Raw genomic sequence first — 16807 nt, forward strand, 5'->3', positions numbered from 1 at the left:
ATAATCAAATAAACCAATATTATTTTCCTTCCCCTTATTTTTAAAAATCTTGAACCTTAATCCCTTCAGATAATGTCCTAGAACAGCGGTTCTCAACCTGTGGGTCGCAATCCCTTTTGGCACGTTTCAACGACCGTTTCACAGGGGTCGCTGAAAACAGTGCAACTCTAAAGTTTAGACTCCACCTCATGTTCCTTGAAATCCCCGCGGATGGGCTCTGGAAAGGCTGCACAGAGTGTCACCACGGCTCCATGCTGTAAAAAACATAGGTGCATGTGCACATCCCGTACAATTAGCCTCGGAGACTTCGTAATGGAGGGAATGTGTTCCTGCAAGGGAGGAAGGGGCTTGGGTCCTGCTCTGGGCTGTAATTGTGCAGGGTGTTCGCGCGGCTATGTTTTCCATGCCGCTGCCAGGTACTTTTAACTATATCTAAATCCACAACCAGGCCTGTCATCAAGAGCCAAGCTCAGGAGCCTGAATTGGTCCCATTCACACAATGAAAACCTGCTTGCTAAAAGTACCATAAACCATGCACAAAGCAAAAGAGAGAGAGAAAAAAAGCAATGCAAGATAACAATTTAAAAAATAATACAAGTGGAATTATTATTAGAAATAAAATGTAACAGAGAAAATGATATGCATGAAAATATAAAGTTGGGTTTCCTGAAATGTCACCCTGAGAACACATCAGAGAAAATAAATAAGCAAGGGCAACAACGGAAAGAAGGAAAGATGAGGAGGGAAAGGAAGAAATGGTAAAGCAGAGGGAGTAAAGGAGGGGAATTAAGAGTAGGAGAGAGGGTAAGAGGGAGGGGAAGAGAGGAGGAGGGGAGGAAAGAGAGGGGAAGAAGGAGGGGGGAAGGAGGAGGAGGGAAAGGAAGAAAGGGTAAAGCAGAGGAAACAGAGGAGGGGAAGTAAGACTAGGACAGGAGGGGGGAGGAAAGACAGGGGAAGAAGAAGGGAGGAAGGAGAGGAGGAATGAAGAAGGCAGAGAAGGGAGGTAGAGAAGATAGAAGGAGCAAGGTTGTTGCAAAATAAAATGGGGTGGCAAGAAAGTGGCCCAAACTTTATTCTATATATTTGTAAGAAAATAATGATAAATGATTAATGATAATGATAATGATATAATTAATGGTAATTATAAGAGTGTATATTTGTGAATGAACTTAAAAGAGAAAATAAAAACTTTTTTTAAAAAAATAAAAATTAAAAATAAACAATGCATGACGTTTGCCCAAAAAATTAAGGTTAAGCTTACCACCACCACCACCAAGGTTAAGAACTTTCCTGCAAACAACCCCAAACCAGGTTGAAGATCCATCCAGGCAGGGTAAGCAAGCTTGTGAATGCAGCTGAAGGCAACTTAGTTAAGGAGGCTGTGGGAATAAAGCTACTGTGTGTCTCTCTGTATGTGTGTGTATGATTGTATAGCAGCCAAGGTTGTCCAGCTTCCAGGATGTGATTCTTTTCAGACCCAAAATTTAGGAGCAGACAAGATGTTGGCTGCCTCTATAAAAAAGATGTGGAGACTCTAGTCCTGAAAAAGTGCAAAGAAGAGCAAACAAGAGGATTAGGGGACTGGAAGCTCAAACATATGAAGAACAGTTGCAGGAACTGGGTATGTTTGGTTGAATGAAAAGAAGGTCTTAAGGGTGATATGATAGCAATTTTCCAATATCAATACGATTCATAACAGTAGCAAAAGTACAGTTATAGAGTAGCAATGAAAAAAAAATATGGTTGGGGGTACCACAACATGAGGAACTGTATTAAAGGGTTGTGGCATTAGGAAGGTTGAGAACCACTGTCCTAGAACTTAATCTCTTCTTATTCTTCAAAATGTTAACAAGTCTCTTATGTAAATCCAATATAATAAAGTTATTCATGTCACACTTTTGGTTTTGTTGAGTCATCAGTCAGTTTCCTTTTATATATTTCCAGTGTAGCATTGCCTACCACATGATGCACAAATCTACTTCCAAATAAGTCCTATCTGATAAAATGTGTTCATCTTCTACATCATCTTCCAAACACAATAAATCCATAATGGCAGACACTCCTAATATTAACTTCCGGATCCCTTGTTCACAAATAACGTTCACAAGTATGTAGAACGTTAAGGTATTTTGCTCCATTCTGTATTGGTAAATCAAATTTAAACGTTTTAGTCCATTAATTGTAAACTTTATTTCCTTCTGGCATCCTTTGGTATCTAACCTTCAAAATCCCATTTTATCATGCACACATATATGCATTGTCAACCTTGAAGTGAACCTGGCTGAGGCTATCTTGGAGGCTTTTGGTTTGCCACAAAGCAGAAGAAAGCAGTCTTTCCAGTAATAAAGAGCCAGTGGAAAGAGTAAAGAATGAACTTTCAATCTACAATACAATAGCAGAGTAAAGCAATCATTTCAACAGAGTAAAGCAATCGTTTTACTTCACTCCGTTCCTGACAAATCTAAATATCTTCATAGAATGATAGATTTCTAATGTTAGAATTAACACCTTAACATATTTAAATCTTATTTCTCTACTAAAAGTTAAAGTAATAATAGTATGAATGTTAAGCCAAAATGGGACAATCATAGAATACGCCAAAATAATGAGTCAAATTCCTGTTCAATATATTAGATTTTCAGCATAATGGTATAAAATATCTATTTTCAGCCATCTATTGCAATATACAATTCACATAAAAAAAGAATTGCTTGATGAATTAGTGTCATTTTTGGATCGTAAGAAACATGTTTAACATTCTTCAAAACACAGGACTTGTGATTTGCTAAAATGAGATTCTCTAAATCATTATTTCAGAGTTCTTGCAAATCATCACTCCTATCTTAATAATAGTTTCCAGCTATGTGTAAAAATGAAGAGCAAATTTAGACACCAACAAAACTCTAATTTAGGAATTTTAGAAGCTGTTTGTACATCTGGACCAAGCGGTAAAACTAAAAGGTGTTTTAACTGAAGATAAAGCCATTTGTCAATTTTTTGGCAATTCTGGTAAATGCATTAATTGTCTTAATATACAACAATATTCCAATCATTTTCTGAACAATTTACCTCCGATATAAAAAAATATATATTTTAAGTGTGCGTTTTACATGCAAGCAGGTTTTAAATTCCATCTTAAACTACTTCGAGTATGACTTGCAGCTTCTAATGCTGAAAATGCTAATACATTCTAGCAGAAAGACCGAGACCCTGCTGTGATGATAGGGGGATCAACCAATAGTTGGAAGTTTGACTTCAATGGCTCTTATTCTTCAATACTTCTCAAATAATGAAGCAAAGTAAAGGCAAAGGCTCCCCTTGCACATATGTGCTAGTTGTTCCTGACTCTAGGGGGCCGTGCTCATCTCCGTTTCAAAGCCGAAGAGCCAGCACTGTCCAAAGATGTCTCCATGGCCATGTGGCTGGCATGATTAAACGTCGAAGGTTGTTACCTTCCCACCATAGGTGATTCCTATTTTTCTATTTGCATTTTTTACATGCTTTTGAACTGCTAGGTTGGCAGAAGCTGGGACAAGTAATGGGAGCTCGCACCATTATGTGGTACTAGGGATTCGAACTGCCGAACTGCCAATCTTTCTCATCCACAAGCTCAGTGTCTTGGCCACTGAGCCACTGCGTCCAGATGAAGTAGGGGCAGACAAAGAGTATACTCGATATCCTTTCTTTATCTGTTATTTTGCTTATACTTGATCTGAGACATTGGTAAGATTAGATCTCTTCCTAGTGTTAATTTTCTAAAATAAACTCACATGGAGCATATGCTTTGTGATTGTGATGGGATATTATTTGGATTTCCTGGAAGGAGGGAGTGCATCCCAGAGGAGCAGCAAACAACGCAGTTTAGGTAGTTGTTGTGAGAGAAAGAGGCTGAGGACAGTTCACAGAGTATATGCTTTACAGTACAAATAGTCTGCTTTTCTTTGGCACAATTCCTTTCTATAGGTGAGGTACAATTAAGAAATCTGCTTAGAAGAATTGCAACATGTCTTTTTCAGTTTTTGGAGCATGACAGTGATTCTCTTCTTGATATTACATGGTCAGCTACGTGCTCGGCTTTGCTTATCTTCATAATATTCGTATTTCTTTACATAATCTGCTTCAGTAATCATTGCTCCAGCCAATGATTGTTTCCTCTGAATACAATGACTTTTGGTTGGGTTCTTAATGGTGTTGCAGTAGATTGAATTGAATTCCCTAAAGAAGCAAAAAGCAAAGTGCAATGCTAAAATTGGAAACTAGGGCAATTAAAGCTCCCCTCTTCATATGGACACCACAACTTTGTTACAGAAAAGTAACAAAGTTTCTCTTCTTCCATAAACATTTTCTCAGTAATTTAGTAATCTCTTTAATATGTTTAAAGGGGATTAACATACTGGAGAAACATGATGCCTTCATATTCTCCTGGTGTAGTAGCCATTCTCTCTACTAATTAAAGTTACTTGAAGAAAGCAATTGCCTTCATCTTGCAGAGGGAAAAATTGATTCTCAATTATTGCAAAACATAGGCTATGCTCTTTTAAGAAAGAGAGTGAGTCATATACAGGTGAAACATGAAAAATTAGAATATTGTGCAAAAGTTCATTTATTTCAGTAATGCAACTTAAAAGGTGAAACTAATATATGAGATAAGACTCATTACATGCAAAGCAAGATAGTTCAAGCCGTGATTTGTCATAATTGTGATGATTATGGCGTACAGCTCATGAAAACCCCAAATCCACCATCTCAGAAAATTAGAATATTATGTGCAATCAATAAAACAAGGATTGTATATAGAACAATATCGGACCTCTGAAAAGTATAAGCATGCATATGTACTCAGTACTTGGTTTGGGCCCCTTTTGCAGCAATTACTGCCTCAATGTGGCATGGCATGGAAGCTATTAGCCTGTGGCACCGTTGAGGTGTTATGGAAGACCAGGATGCTTCAATAATGGCCTTCAGCTCTTCTATTGACACCACTTATAAACAACAGGAATGTCTAGCTTAAGTTATGTGCTAATTATCCTTAGAGAAGTAGAATAGAGCAACTTGCTTGAGTAAGTAAAGAACTTGATTTGGCTAAAGGGTAACTAGATGCTGGGAAAGGAAATATATTTCTCTCTTCTTTATTTCAAGCAACTAGTCAAATTATTTCCTGGTCTATTATTTAATAGAAGCTATTTAGAAATGAAACGAAGCATCTGTTTTAGCTTCACCCCAGGTTGCATTTCTTGGTCACATTAAAATATCACAAAGATATAAAACCCAGGAACTTTTTCTATATATGCTTTTCATTTTTTTAAACAATGTTTTCATTATTGCTTTTTGATGAAACTTATTATCCCACTTAAAAGTTTTTTGCACAATGTCACTTGAATGTTTAAACTATCACCAAATATGGAAGAAGAACAGTGGGAATAGTATGTCTTTTGTTGCTTTCTTATTATACTTTCTTATTAAGTTGCTTCTGTTAATCTTGTGAAACTCTTAGCTGCCAACATTCGAAATGTACCTTCTGTTCTGTTAAAAAGTAAATCCTTACAAATTTCAATATAAAATCCCAAAAATTGCATCCAGTTTAAAATGCATCCTAGTTTGTCTTTGTTTCTGCATTAATTTAATGTATTTTTCCAACAGATAGGTTATCATATCAAATACAGTTATTAACTGTGCAATAAAGCAGGAAACAGTTACAAACACAATTTAAGATTATAGAAATCAGCTTAGCCACAAATTAATAATTGTATTAGCCCTTAAGAAAATCTTGGTTCTTGTTTACAATGTTCAGCTGTGGTCTGAACACAAAACCTGCCAATCTTTAAAGGAAAACTTTCTTCAGAATTTCAATTAGAATTCAATTTTATGGGAGTCTGACCCAAATACTTTCCTTTTCAGAGGATATCCTAAGTATAGGGTACATGGAGCAGGACATGTTGGGGAACAAAGAAGGCAGTGAGGCATGTTCTCTTAATGCTCATCCTAACCATGGCAGGCCTAGGAACGTGCTATTTAAGGCAACCCTCATAGATAATCCCATTTCCACAATCTTCATAATGTTGATCTGAAGGCAGGGACTGCAATAGTATCAGATATTACTCTCATTCAACCACTTTGAATACATACGTTGAGAGAAATGTTGAAAATGTTATATTGAAAGAAAATACTTTGAGAAGTTGAGCCAGAATATGGGAATTGTCAGATACAGTCCAGAATATAAGAAAAGTTTGAAAAAAGTACAGTATGGTTAATGCCAAGATAGCACCTTGATACAGATGGGCATCAAGAAATCCATCAGCCGATATTCAGATTTCCTTCTCTTTCTGCTGTTCAGAGTTCTCCAAAAAGTCTTCTTGTCACGAATGCCTCCTGGATTTCCCAGAAGATCATATATCAGTGATGGCTAACCTTTTGCAAACCGAGTGCCCAAAGCATGCATGTGCGCAAAAGCACGCACACCCAACCCCCCAAAATGCAATGCGCATGCAGCCCCCTGCATGCACTCTGCACATGCACCCTGCACATGATTCCCCACACATGCATGTATGCACCCATCCCCATACATGCATGCACAGCCACCTGCACTTGCCCCACCTCCCATGCATGTGCAGCAGAGACTCAAAGGGCTGGTGGGAGGAGATGTGCATGCGCGGTGGAGCTGAACCAGGGTGACAGCTCGCGTGCCATTAGAGAGGATGCTTCATGCCACCTCTGGCACACGTGCCATAGGTTCGCTATCCTGGTCATATATGATCATACATGGACATTCAAACAAGCAGCTCCCCTCAAAGAGGATGTTTGAATCAGTAGAATACATCTTAGAATCATAGGGCTCGAAGGGACCTTTTAGGTCTTCTAGTCCAAGACCTCTGCCCAAGGCAGGTGTTGTTATACCATCTTGAACAAATGATTGTCCAATCTTTTCTTTCCTGATAAGAGCAAATCAGGGAGAGGGGCAGTCATTCCAAATGAGAAATCTGGGAGGACATTCATGATCACTTCCTACACCCAGCTTGCTTTCTTGACCCTGCTAATGATGGCAGTTTGACTTGGAAATGAAACCATTCATTTATAGCAGTTAATCTGATCCAGCTTCAACTGCCACTCACCTCCAATCCTATCCTGCATGAAGAAAAGTTCACTTCTGATTTCATTTGAAGATTTTCTTCTGTATAGGGTGTGTGCAGGGACATCCACTTGTAGCATTGCCCCCTCCACATCAGCTATGCAGGCCCTGAAAAATTAAACTCTGCTGTTAAGGGAAGATGGATTAATTGGATAGTTTGCAGGGGGAAACAATAGGTTTGATGCTCCTGTTTTAAAGGGACCATTGAAATCATTTTTTCCAAGGGTTAATGTTGATTGCCTTTGATTAGAGTGATGGGACAAGGACCTTGATGACACATCATTGAATTGAATGAGTGTAGTGCTGCCCGTAATTTTTCTTTTAAAATGAGGCATTTTGTGCTCTGCATTGCGTTCATTCATTTCGTTCGTCACAAAGGAATATCTGCTCCAAGTAAATTGTTTCATCTTGGTAATTAGGCTGACAAAGGCTAGGTTTCATGCAAATTGATGTTAGTGGCTTGCTTTCAACCTCTTTTTTTAAAAAAATCCCATTTAATATTTATGTGGCGAAAACTGTCAGCCTTTTGCTAGATTCTTCTCTATTCAATAGGAAGTATTCTCCTTTTTTAAAATATTTTTTTTATTTTCAGACAAACACAAACACACAACATAAAAGCCTCTTCAATTACACACAGTATGTCGATTGGTTAAATCTTTCTCTGTCCTTTCCGTGGTCCTCACTTGAATTTTATCAAAATTCACATATTAACAATCAAGATATCTTTGTATACATTGTTATTATGCTTCCTCCTATTCTAAGCCATTCAATCATTTTAGCATTGATAACATTCTCTAATAGTTTCCAATTCCATGTTTTTTCCCCATTATTAGTATCATCAATCTAATATACATGTATACAAATTGTTATACTTATTAAGCATCCATTAAGCCCAGTTATTATTACATCCTTTCAACATAAGGCACATTAAATTTGAAGTAAATTTATAGTATACAATTTTATTACATTATCCTGAAATCAGCCAATGATATTACATCTTTATATTCTATTCTATATAAAATTGTTTAACTTTTATAAAAAGACTTTTCAACATCATCTCCATATCCTCACTTACAGTACTGTATAAAATTTCATATTATCAATCCAGTATATATAAATGCTTTGTTACAGTTATTAATCATTTATTTGACTATAGCTATTATTACGTTGTATATAGCACTCAAAATTTAACTACATTTAACTAAAATTTATTGTGACATTTCATTTCATAATCCTGTATCCTTCCAGAGATAGTGTAGTCCCACATCTCTTGCCATTTGTAAAGTCTCTATTCTAAATGTTTTCTTGATAAGTCTTATGTGGACTTCTCTTAAGAACTTGTTGTTCATTATAAGAATTCGAAACCCTTTATCTGCTCTGTTTATCAGCTTCACTTTTGTTATCATTAGTGCTTTTCATTATTTATCTCAGTATTTCTGCCAAATTTTCTCTCCTTTCTTCATATATTTTCTGACATCCGAAATGAAGATCTGGTTCATCAATTTCTCCTTTCCATATTTCACAACTGTCATTTCCCTCCACTCTCAGTTTGCTGTCAGTGTCAACAATTTTCTTATCACTTTTATATGTCTCTGTTATTTTTTCAGCTCTGTCCTCAAACTTCATCACTGTCCCCATACTTTTTGTATTTTGATCTATAATTTCAAATCTCTTTTCAATTTTCTCTGTAAGTATTAAAACTTTTTGAATTTCTAAGAAAATTCTTTGCAAAGTTAGTGCCTTTTCTTCTTCATGTTGTGCCATTTTCCAGGTTATAAACACTGCCAAAACATCCAAGACTTTTTAGATCAAACAAATTCAGTGGAGTTTTTCAAATCAAAGCTTTCTCTTTCCTTCAAAGGAACAATCAACAAAATGCTTTCCACTGTGCCTTTCAGTAAACAAAGCTTATAGCTTTATCAGATATTGCCAAGCCTGTAGCCACTAGATGGAAATGTTACCTCTTTTCCATCTGTTTCTGCCTCTCTGTCCGAGAGGAAAAAAAACCTGTAAAAATTACTCTGTGTCCCAGCCTTATGAGAGAAAAAGTTTTTAATCCACGAATACCAAAAATGGAGAAAGTTTAGAGGAAGAAGGAAGAAAAAGAGACCAGTCCAGTTTAAAAGTAAGAGGCATTTGTAAAGAGTCCATCCATAGAAAACAAATAAAGTTAAGGTAGAAAAGATAACACAATCGTCTTAGACCAGAGTTGATTCACCGCTTGTTTTCATTCTGTCTTCAATTTTATTTTAAATTCCAATTCTTTTGGATTTTCCCTTCTCTAATAATAAAAAAAATTCTCACCAATTTGACACACTCCTGCACAGCTTCTGTTTCAGAAGCTTGTCCCAACCTTTGGTAGCCATTTTGGTTGCTTCTCTTGTAGCTGGCAAAAAGAGCTTTCTCCTGGAGCATTGCGGGGCTTTGTAATGCCCCTGAGATCAGCAGGACATGCTCTTCTCTACCACTGTTCCTTCAGAACAGTTTAGGTCCAAAAGCACCATCCAGAAACAGAGATATCGACAGCAATCCTGAAGACCCAAGATTGCATGTCGTGTCGTTGCGACATCAAGACCCACCCATCCAGGAAGTATTCTCCTATTTTTTTCATCCTGGAAAAACTACACTGCAGACAGAAAGACAAGAAAGAGAAATAATATTTATTGCTCTTGTAAAAAATTCAGAATTGAACCTGGTGAGATATTAAGAAATGTTCATTTAATAATGAACTTGCAAAATTTCATAAGTAAATTTGGTATATTTTCATTTTCCAAGAAGTGTTGATCCAGCATGCACATTCACTGTGCTTTTTAAAAAAATCTCTTTTGCTTTGTTATGAGGTGTCCTACTCCCATCATTCTAATCAATGACAATCAAAATTAAACCTTGGAGAAGATGATTTTAACTGTCCCTTCAAAATAGGAGCACTGGACCTATCCCCCCCCTGAAAGTTATTCAATTAATTCATCTTCCATTAACAGCATAGTTTAATTTTCCATATTTCTAAGATTTGCATGAGATAGGATTCATATACACATAGTCGTTGAGTTACAGTCACAATTGAGCCCAGCATTTATGTTGCTAAGTGAAACATTTGTTAAGTGAATTTTGCCCCACCTTATGGCCTTTCTTGCAACAGTTGTTAAGTGAATCATTGCAGTTGTTAAGTGAATCTGGCTTCCCCATTGACTTTGCTTGTCAGAAAAAGCTGATCACATGATCCCAGGACACAGCGACCATCATAAGTATGAACCAATTGCCAAGCATCTGGATTTTGATCATGTGACCACGGGGATACTGCAATGGTTGTAAATGTGAAAAAATGGTCATAAGTCATTTTTTTCAATCCTGTTGTAACTTCAAATGGTCACTAAATGAACTCTTGCAAGTTGAGGTCTACCTGTAGGGAAAGGGACCCACACGTCCTCACTGTTGCTATAATGTTTCCTGTTTCGATCCAGCCTTTATGGAAAACATGAATTTAGAGGAGTTTGTGATGACGTTAATTTGCATGGACTCATAGAGAGGCAGCGTTTCACTCAGAAGATAAACTTTTATGGAGCTCAATCCAGACAAGATCAAGTGGCTGTGAATTTTTAAGTCTTCCATATCCGATAGCTTTCCATCTTTAACTCCGAATAGGCTTTCCACTTTCCTGTATAAACCAACTTGACTTGTTTAAGCTATTTCAAGGAGATTGACTGGTAGATCCCAGGGAGTGTGAACACCACATTGCATGAAGTCTTAACTTCCAATTTTAAAAGAGACAGTCCTACCATTTGTGAAAAAAAACCTCTGTGAACCAAGAAGACTATGCCAACTGTTACTCTAGATGTGCCCACAGTTTCGGCTTGCCTGGGCTGCAGTGGAAGTGGAATTGTCTTGAGCTTCATATAAAATATATGAAATATAGCAGTGATGGCGAACCTTTTAGACACTGAGTGCCCAAACTGTGTGCACGCACATGGCCAAACTTAAAGGTGTGCACACATGTGAGTGAACATGCGCAAATGCATGCATGCATGGACATGGATGCAGACATGTGGGCATGCACAGCAGAGACCCAAAGACCAGCTGCCCATTGGGAGGAAGGGCATTCCAACACCGGCAGCATGACAATCTTTTTCTTTCGTGAGCTTCTGTTTTGTCATTTGCATGGAAACAGAAGCTCACGAAAGAAACGCCATGGACACCTGACCAGGGGTGATGGTGCACGTGCCAGCAGAGAGGGTCTGCGTGCCACATCTGGCATGTGTGCCATAGGTTCGCCATCACAGATATATACAATGTATATAAATAATACACTTCCTTTAGTTTTTGAGGTCTGGTGGGGCCACATTACTAGGGCCACATGCAGCCCATGAGCTGTGGATTAAACATGCCAGTACTACCCAGTGACAGATACCTCTTTTTCGGGCAAGATATGTTGCGAGCATAGTTTGTGTATCGTGCAGTCATTCTTGAAGGATGCTGATTAACTCAATGTTTCCCAGTCTGAGTTCAGGTCTGGTTAAGGGACGAAATCATTCATGGCTGACTTGGTGATTCTAATTTAACACTCTGTTAAATTGATTTCTTCCAACAACCAGTTCACCAAACTGCTCAGAAGCTTAACAACCGGTTCTCCCAAAGTGTTGCGAACTGGCTGTATCCGACCACTGCCCCTATCTCATATGGGAAAGAGATAGAGAAAGGGTCTATCTTGATCTCTCAGCAACTTTAATACTATGGACCTGTTGGAGGTAGAAGCATTCTGTGTATTTTTATTTATTTATTTATTTATTTATTTATTTATTTATTTATTTATTTAATTAATTAATTAATTAATTAGTTTGTATGCCACCCACTCTCTAGAGACTCAGGGCGGCTTACAAGTAAAAAAAGGGACAGGGAAGACATACAAAAACAAAACAGCATTAAAAGGTCCACAACATTCACAACTTAGGATGGGGCTGGACAAAATCAACAGCCCCAGGCCTGTCGTATGCTGTATGCATATGAGTCTTCCTGAAAGCAGAAATCTGACCCTGAGTAAGGATTAATTAACTAAGTTTCATAACTATAACAAAAATATGTTTTAAGGAAGATAATGATACACAAAGTCTAAATTGTTAACTTTCTACAGCCATTGTTTCTTGTGGTCAGTAAAGTGTCGAAGACACAGTGCCACCATGGCTATGGCATTTTCTTGGACTTTCTCTGTGTATTGGAGGTACCATAGAATTTTGGTCCTAACTGCAAAGATTGTATCAGAAATGTTGGATGATGGAGCTGCTGCATATTGACTGCTATGCTATTGGTATTTTGAAAGTATCTCTTTACCCATAGTATAATGTAAATATTTATTTTATAGGGTGCTGCTAGGTGCAGTCATCACAGGCTTTGACAATAGGCACTATCAATAAACTGCTGATAATAGAAGGACTTTGTGGGTAGATGGTTTCTGGGTATGAGAGAAGGCATTGCTATTTTACAGGAGCATGCATTGAGTAACAATTGAATGTTCCTAGAATAATTGGAGTCTCTAAGAACCTTGCTGATGGGCAGTGGCTCTTTGTTGATAGACCCATCTATATTCCTTTTTGGAGAGGACAACCTAGCTACAGTAGTTCATTCACTGTTAACTTCATAAGGTGAGGATGTTCTTGAGATTGGTCCAAATCTGTGAACGATGACTAGTTTACAGAGTGGGGCATCTATGCATACACAATGTACACTCCCTTTGAAGCAGTCACAATTGGTTACAGATCTAAGATTTGCTTCTGAGGATTATAAATCCTCAAATAACTTGGGACCATGATACCCACTGGACTATAGCAATAGCAACAGCACTTAGACTTATATACTGCTTCATAGTGCTTTACAACCCTCTCTAAGTGGTTTACAGCAGTGTTTTTCAACCACTGTGCCGCGGCACACTAGTGTGCCGTGACATAGTGTAAGGTGTGCCGTGGGAAAAACACTTTATATATAGTCAATATAGGCACAGAGTTAAATTTTTTTAACATTTTCTAATGGTGGTGTGCCTCGGGATTTTTTTCATGAAAAAAGTGTGCCTTTGCACAAAATAGGTTGAAAAACACTGGTTTACAGAGTCAGCTTATTGACCCTCAACAATCTGGGTCCTCATTTTACTGACGTTGGAAGGATGGAAGGTTGAATCATCCTTTAGCCGGTGAGAATAAAATTGCTGAAGAGCTGGCAGTTAGCAGTGAGCAGAATTTGCCTAAAATACTGCATTCTAACCATTGCTCTACCCGGGCTTCTATTTTCATAATTACAGACCTAGTTAAGCAGGAAGATCATTAGAGGAGACTGAAAAAATGACTGACTTTATGGTCAATCCTTCACAGGACAGCCTTTCCTTTGGTGTTGTTTGTACACCAAAAAGTTTTCCCTACTGTAGTTTGTGAAGCTATTATTGTTAATTGCTAATTATTGTTAATTGTTCTAGGCCAGGGGTCCCCAACCTCCGGTCTGTGGACTGGCACCAGTCTGAGGCATGACAGCAACTGGGCCACGCAAAGAAGTGAAGCCCCATCCATGAAATGGAGGCAGGATGCAAAACCATACCCCCTTCAGTTCATGGAAAAACCTTTCTCCACAGAAGCGGTCCCTGGTGCCCAAAAGGTTGAGGGCCACTGTTCTAGGCATCTCTTACCCCCATTTCCCTTGTATGCACAAAGGATGAGCTGTTTTGTTTTGTTTTGATTTCCTCCACTTAATTGTTTCATTTGAAGTGCTTTTATTGTGAACGACTTGCAGATATATAGGGGAAGTGTTATCAGGATATATTGAATATTGGAGTGAATTCCAAGCTGCTCCAGAGCGCCACGACCCCACCCATTTTTTGTATGGTTCCACTTGTCAGTATATGGCCCCCGGCACATTTTTCAAAGGCTAAATGGAGTCCTTGATTCAATGATTTAATTGCAGGAGAGCAATAGGCCATTTCACCTTTGGTAGCTTTTCTTAGTCATCTCCAAAGGGTTAATTTGAGACCTTTCCGAGGGCTAGAAGCCGGCCAGGAAAATATCTCTATAACTGGCAATGCTAGCAACATTTTGCTCTTTGAAATGCAAAGAACTTTGTTTCTAAATTTTTAATCTGAGCATGAGACTCTCTTGGCAGCTGATGCTTCCCTAGTTTTAGTTACCTGGAGTTCCTTCTTTACAGATTTCCTATTGATCAAAAATGTCAACTCTAATGTGGCCTCATGTAGAGTTTGTTTCATATGGTTGAAGCAAAAAGGTTAGGTCTGCCTCCAAGGAATAATTTTCTAAAAGGTTATTTTAATGTCACATTAATGACTTTGAGTTCCTGGGAATATGATTTTCAATCCTTAGTATGCCTTTCGGAAAGACATGTATTATCTTTGTGGTATTTGGCTGTCTCTCCTTTCTTGTCATCAGGACTGTACAATATGAGCAACTGTAAACATAAGGTTAAGGATATAACTGTATGGTGGTTGTGGTATTCTTTTCTATGCCATCACTCTTTCCTAAACCAATTGAGTTTTAGTTAGGTAAAATCATATCTGGGAATGAAGGACTGAAATCGTAGAACTGCTAATCTGACACTGTGGTAAGGATGCATTTTAAGAGAAGACGATAATAGTATTTAAGTTTAATAATCTATTGTTTTTACTGGATAATGATGTGGTTTAAAACGATGTTTCATAAATAAAAATATATTCACATGAATATATAGTGTATGTATAACCCATTATATCAAGTATACCCAAATTTAAACCAAGATAAAATCCACCAACTATTGTCTCATTTCTGTCACATAAATGCAGAACACTTACCATATTAAGCAAGAGAATACTTTTAAAATCAGTTTTCAAAGTGCTAATCAGAATCTGGCAAATGGAAAAGCCAATAAAGTGAAGCAAATAATGGGGCAGATCTTCAATCTAAAATTCGCCATATACTTTATACAATAGCGTTGAATTTGAAGGATCTAATGATATCTGTACCTATACCTATATATCTTACCTTTCACTGAATGCTGCTGTTGGCATTGTATGAATTCAATATATCATTCAGATTTGAATTACCTACTGTACATGCTGATTTGGGTAGTTTCTTAGACTGAAAGGCAAAAGACAAATTATCAGACCACTCTCTAAATGGTTTACAGAGTCAGCATATTGCCCCCACAATCTGGGACCTCATTTTATCCACCTAGGAAGGATGGAAGGCTGAATCAACCTTGAGACAGTGAGATTTGAAGTGCTGAATTGCAGCTAGCAGTCAGCTGAAGTAGCCTGCAGTACTGCATTCTAACCACTGTGCCACCGTGGCTCTACTATAATTGTATGTACAGTCTAGTAACTATTTAATTAATCAACCAACCCAGAGGTCTCCCGCAAGGCATGAACAATCAAACTCGAATGATCACATTTTAGACACATTGTGCAAAGATCTTTGGAGAAGATTCTAATGCTGGAAAAAGTGGAAGGAAAGGGGAAAAAAAGGATGACCAGCTGCAAACTCAATTATAGTGGCAATGGTGTACTATAGATCTGAAGGACCAGGTTAAAGACAAACTGTCCTGGAAAAAAATCAATGTATAAGTAATATCTAAGAACAGTATGGTAGCCTAGTGGTGAAGATGCTTGCTTTCCATTCAGAAGAGTTTAAACCTAGGTAGTGGCAGATGTTTCCCTCCTAGGGCACACAGAAAAAAAATCTGCTGCAAACTCCACATCAGGAAGGGCAACTGGCCACTAAAGCTCAGATCCATCCAGTCATCTGAACTCTATCACACATTAAAGGATTACAGAGTCCTAAAAGGGGCGTTTACATAAATCTGTAAGAATCAACAATTTGATAGCATTAATATCATAGAAAATTCATTACCATCCATTTTCCCCGAAGGCCCTCTTATATCTCTAGCAATAGCAATAGTCGGTAGTCAGCAGAAGTAGTTTGTAGTACTGCATTCTAACCACAACAGTTCATATGTAAACTAGTATATGCCTATATTTTCCCCCAATTCATTTTCTTATAAATTTTTCTCTTTGTGATGTATTTTTTGATGTCTACAAATGTTTTGGCCTACAACTCTCATATATCTTCTGGGACATATTGGAAGTGAAGTCAAAAATATCTAAATACTAATGTATCCACCTCTAATTAGAGAAAAGAGGAATAAATTGAATATCAAATGCCCAGATCTGTGCTGTAGGTTTTCATTGTGCTGGATTCGAATTGTGTCGAGTAATTTAACTCATCTTTAAAGAGCTCTTCACAACAGAATGGAATAAAATAAATGAAAAAGATCTGAAAGAAATCAAAAGCCTCTTATTTTGCTACTATCAAAGGACCTAGATTTTAAATCTTTGATACAGGCCACTTTGGAAAGCCAGAAGTGAAACAAAATTGTGATGCATTACAGTCAGTGAAGAGAAGAAACTAGAAAGAGCTCTTGATCTAGTTCTCACTTGGTGGAATTCCATTAGTTATATGGCCCCTTCATGTTGCTTCAACCCTACTTGCATTAGTAAATGTATGTCATGTATAGAAAATTAGCCTGTTTGTATAAGATTGTGTCATTATCCCAGTTGGCAGAACATGAAGGGATAGGAATGACCAACCTACCTGGTGGATTTGACCTTTGTACATTTAATCAGCTTAATGAGCTTCATTATCTAAAAGAACAGCAGACACTGTT

The sequence above is a fragment of the Thamnophis sirtalis genome, unplaced genomic scaffold (assembly GCF_051295495.1).
Source record: "Thamnophis sirtalis isolate CommonGarterSnake01/CBP01778 unplaced genomic scaffold, rThaSir2_p1.2 scaffold_5, whole genome shotgun sequence".
Classification (NCBI taxonomy): domain Eukaryota; kingdom Metazoa; phylum Chordata; class Lepidosauria; order Squamata; family Natricidae; genus Thamnophis; species Thamnophis sirtalis.